The 5,403-nt window shown below is 38.1% G+C and overlaps 1 pseudogene; it reads right to left on the bottom strand.

The window, feature by feature from the left end:
• Positions 1-440: 440 nt before the first annotated feature.
• Positions 441-2,023, bottom strand: LOC119513395 (annotated as a pseudogene).
• Between the last annotated feature and the right edge of the window lie 3,380 nt (positions 2,024-5,403).

Genomic DNA, 5,403 nt, shown 5'->3' with positions numbered 1-5,403 from the left:
TCTACCATAAAAATGCTCGACTTCTACAAAACCCACAAACAATAAAAAGATAGTTAAATCCAAGATTTGTAAAAACTGTGCACAAAAACATGGTATTTGGGAGAGGAAAGATTTATATAAGTTGCAGTTTTTAAAATGTAGCCTTTTTCTATTATCAGTTACACATCAACATACACACACTAATTGAAAATATGCTATAGCCATAATGCCTGTAAAAGCAGTTTAACATTTTCTAAATGGATTTCCCCCACATTAATGTATAATGTAGCTGTTAATACTGTACAAGTACAGTAGCAATAATATTTAATTACTTTTAAACAAAGATAATCGGATTTTTTCCCTCAAAACAAGTTTTAAACCACCTATGCTTATAAAAATTTAAAACTTTCAGCAGTCTAAATACTTCAAATGAAAACCATTGCAAACTTCTCAAATGTTCTTTATGTTCTAGGTATGCCAACATAGTTATCTAGTGTAGAATCCTTCAGAGATATTTCAATATCTCTCCCCTGAATGGCTTTTTCCCAGTGCTGGCCTTGTGGTTGTCTCTGCTTTCTTCATTGCTATCTCCATTTTCTTGTGGCTGACTACTGCCTTGAGCATCAGATCCTCCATTTACAGTCTTTGAACGTGTTTGTTCCTTTTCTAGTTTTTCCTTTGGCCCTTTCTTCTGTTGATCTTTGGTTTCATTTGCCTCCTTATGCTGTCTTTGTTCAGCAAGAGATTTAATCACTTGTGTGATCACAGAATCTCCTTCACCAAAAAAATGTTCGTAAACACGCTGTACAACATAGTAGACTTTTCCATGATAAGCTAACTTTGAGTCACCATGGTTTTTTTTCAGTGTTGTAATCATCTCTGTGTGTTTCTGAGCCTGTTACATTCTGACCTGAAGTGAAGCAAGTTCATCCAAGGCCTCAATACATCTGTTCACATCAAGGTTATCAATTTTAAGTGAATTTTTTATTTCAGCATGTATCCTTTGAAGCCGAAAATCCATTGATGTTTCTTGCTTCTTCTCCACTTTCTTAACTTCTGGCTTCTTTCCTTCAGCTTGAATCTGCTGCTCAGTTTCCATTTGTTCCTCTTTTTGTATTTTCTATCTGCTGCTTCTTTCTCAAGTTGGCCTTTCATCATATTCCTTCTATGAGCAGCCTGAAAGTTTCTTCCACTTTTTCTTTTTACCTTCTTGATCTTCTCCTTCCTCATCTGAATCAGAGGTTGTTGTAACCCATGCTTTAGCTAAATTTTTCCTTTTTGATTCAACTTCTTTCTTCCCTTCTGTTATTTTGTCCAGCTGTTTCTTGACTTATCTTCTTTCTTCTGGCCTTCATCATCATTTTAAGCTGTTTTTTAGGCTGTTTCTCCTCTTGCCCTTTTTCTTACTTTTGTCTTCAGTTACCCTGTCACTCTCTAAAGGACAAGGTTGTTTTATCGTTTGGGGTCTGCCTCTTGGCTTTGGAATCTTGACTTCTGTAGCTGCAGGTCATCTTCTTTGGGGCTCACTTTTAGATTAGCAAATGTTGTTGCTGTCGTTACTACTCCTGCCTCCTCCATTTCTACTTGTTTTCCTGCCTTTTTCTTCCTCTTCTGGCAGCCTTCCGAGTAGTTCTATCAATTGCTTTAGTCACATCCTCGGTACTGCTTTCTCTTCACGGTCAGTATCCTCCTAAGAAACACTGGTTTCTTTTTCTTCAACTTCAACATCAGATGATATATTGGATTGTTTAGTTGAGACCTGTTGACTTGAAAATTTAACTTTCAGATTGTTATCTATCTCCCTGTAACCTTCATTTAAACCTTTTCGTTTTTTTTGGCTTGCCGTACTTTTCCTTATTTTCGGAGTAAGGAAATAAGTCCTTTGGTCCGAAAAAAGTCTCATGAATTCCAAAAAGAAAATGGATAGTTTGTTTGCCAGTGGCTTTGCAGCTCCATCAGGAACTTCATCTACTCCAGCTGGCCAATGAGGATAATCTTTCATCTTGGCGAAGATGAGGTCACCAGGTTTGATATTGTGAATCATGTTTCAAGGGTTATGTCAGGGTTCCCAAGGCCAGGAAGGAGCTGCGTTGGTGCAAGAAGTGAGGGGATGCAGGAGCACAGATGAGAGTTGAGGCAGCAAGCTGGGCAGCATAGCTGGACAGGCAGGAGGAGAAGGAGGATTTGGGGCAACCAGAGGTGCCTGCGAACCATACCTGTAACTTTGATTATTGGCTTTACCATTTCTGCAAAGAAGGCTGATAGAATTTTAATTGGGTGTGCATTGAATCTGTAAACAGCTTTGGGAAGAATTGGTATTCCACAATTTTTATTCTTCCAAACTATGATACAGAGGACACAGAATGTCCTCTAAATATTTCAGTCTTTGATTTCTTTTACTAACTATGGTAACTTGGACCTACATACCCCAAAAACCCATGTCCTTAAATTTAGTCCATCCTGAGGGTGTGAACATTTGTAAATAGGATATTTTGATGAGGTTACTTCAGTTAAGGTGTGGTCCAACTGAATCACAACGGACCTTAATCCTCTTACTGGAGGCCTTTTAAGGAAGGCCTCAGAAAGAAAGCAACAAAGAGCAGGTAGAAGCTGGCAGTCCATGAAACTGAAAAGCCAGCAATGCCATGAGATAGAAAAGCTAAAGACTAAGTATTTGTGGTAGCCTGCCCCAGAATACCACACTCTTCTGGGGGAAAGCACTGCCTTGATGATGCCTTGATTTTTTACTTTTCCTAACCTCAAAACCATTAGCCAATAAATTTCCATTCTTTAAGCAAACCACTGGCTGAATATGTTTTAGCAACCAGGAAACTAAAACAGTAATATTTTGTAGTTACCCATTACAAGTCCTTGATATCCTTGGCTAAATGATTCCTATATATATATGATTCTTTTAGTTGTTAAAATAAATGGAATATTTTTCTTGATTTCCTCTTCAGATTGTTCATTACTGGTGTATAGAAACACTACTGATTTTTGCATTTTGATGTTATACTATGCCACTTCTCTGAATTTGTTTATTAGCCTTAGTAACTTTGTTGTGAATTTTTCCAGATTTTCTATATGGAGGATCATGTCATCTGTTCTGGCTAGAACTTCCAGCAAAATGTTGAATAACAATTGTGGCAGTGGACATCCTTGTCTTTTTCCTGATCTTAGAGGGAAAGATTTCAGTCTTTCACCATTAAGTGTAACGTTAGCTGTGGGTTTTTCCTTTAGGCCCTTTATCATGTTGAGGAAGTTTCCTTGTATTTCTAGTTTTGAGAATGTTTTAATCAAGAAAGGGTGCTAGATTTTGTCAGATACCTTTTCTGTATCAATTGAAACATTCATGAGGTTTTTGTCCTTTGTTTTATTAATGTGGTACATTACATTAATTGATTTCCTTATTTTGAACCTCCTCTGAATACCAGGTGTAAAAACCACTTGATCATGGTATATAATTCTTTAATCTGTTGTTGGATTCAATTTTTTAGTATTCTTTGAGGATTTTTTTACATCTATACTCTTGAAGGAAGTTAGTCTATAATTTTATTTCCTTGTGGTATCTTTATCTGTCTTTGTTATTAGGTTAATGTGGGCCTCAGAGAATGAGTTAGGAAATTTTCCGTCTTCATTTTCTTTTGGAAGAGTTTGAGCAGGATTGGTGTTAATTCTTCTTGGGATGTTTGGTAAAATTCAGCAGTAAAGCATTCTGGTCTTGGAATTTTCTTTGTTGGGAGATTTTTGATTACTGATTCTCTTTACATATTACTGGTGTTAAGAAAGATCTTCTATTCCTTCTTGAGTCAGGGTAGGTCATTTGTGTATTTCTAGGAATTTGTCCATTTTATCTAAGTTCTCAAATTACTATGTACATTTATTCATAGTTTCCTACTGAAATTATTTTTATTTCTGTGGGATTAGGAGTAATGACCTCCTTTCATTTCTGGTTTCAGTTATTTGAGTCCTCTCTCTTTTTTGATTTGTAAATCCAGCTAAAGGATTGTCCATTTTATTGCTCTTTCCAAATAACCAACTTTTGACTTAGTTGCTTCTCTCTACTGCTTTTTTTTTCTATTCTCTATTTTATCACTGCCTTAGTCTTTGCTATTTCTTCCCTTCTGTTTGCTTTAAGTTTAGTTTGCTCTAATTTTTCTAGATCCTTCTGTTGTAAGGATAGTTCTCTGATTTGAGACATTTTTTTTCTCTCTTTCTATCTAAATATATAAAGCCCTAATTTCCCTCTTTGCCTGATGGAGAAGCTATGGACACACCTAGAGGTCATCTCACAGCCCTCACATACCCCCTTCCTTTTCTTTTATGTGCAGATGTTTCAATATGCTTCCATTTCACAGCCCTGGAGAGATCTTAGGTCTAACAGAATGGCCTGACCATAGCTTAAACCAAGAAAGCAGGAACAAGTAGTCCCAGTTGCTTATCAGGGTGGAATATCTGCACAAAAGTTGCTTGAAGCATACTTTTTGCTCGATGGTAGGGTGCCCCTCCCCCTGGGATTGTATAAATATCTTGCCATCAGGTAGCACTAATTTCTCTCTCCTCTCTGACACGATATGGAGTGTGTGGAGCTGCCACTCACCAACCCTAACTGGAACAGTTTGCCTCCTTGGAAGACTGGCCTGATGGGCTCTCTTCCCTTGCTCTTTAGGACTCTTTAAGCTGTATAAGTAATAAAGTTGTTACTTACTGAAAGTCTTTATCATGCTTGAGCCTGTGTCCCCACAATACATCATATAGCACCACACCCCACAGATATTGGTGCAGTGAGGAGAGTGCGTGAAAACTATGGAATGGGTTAATTTTTAGGCATTCTTTTCATTGCTCTTGTGTTCCTTTTGTGTATAAGCTTGTTGGACAAAATAGTGTCTTGGGTTTTTGGGCTAAACTGAGGGGTCACCCCTGCCCTACCAGCCTGGGTACAGACCCACAGCTGGGGTCCCTAGGTTATGCTGTCTCCATCCACTGGGGGAAAGGTGATAATAAATAGGACTTTGGAATTCCCTCCGTGAATGCTGGGAAGTTGGCTAGACTGTTTCACACTGAGATCAATGATGTCGGGGCTTCTACAACTCAGTGCATATTATGTCTAAGAGCCTCGTACAATTGTTCGTATTCTGGGAGCAGGCATTCCAGCACTCAGGACACTGATCTTGAGGTTAGTGTGAGGCTGGCCATTATTGAGGAGACTATTAGAACTGAAGGCAGGACCTAGAGGTGAAAATGAAAATATAAGGTTCTACAAAAAAGGAGATATGGTACTTGATATATAGGTATGGACAGAAGTTTGGAGAGGATCTCTTCTTGTGATTGTACTGACTTTATTATGAGGGCATCACTATCACCTGGATTATTCAGGCTGAATGCAGGAGACTTGGCTGCCACAGGTCCAACCTTGTCCTCCAA

This window comes from Choloepus didactylus, chromosome 2 (genome assembly GCF_015220235.1).
Source record: "Choloepus didactylus isolate mChoDid1 chromosome 2, mChoDid1.pri, whole genome shotgun sequence".
In the NCBI taxonomy this organism is placed as follows: domain Eukaryota; kingdom Metazoa; phylum Chordata; class Mammalia; order Pilosa; family Megalonychidae; genus Choloepus; species Choloepus didactylus.
Note: the sequence above shows the minus strand (reverse complement) of the source record. Positions and strands in the feature narration are given on the sequence as shown.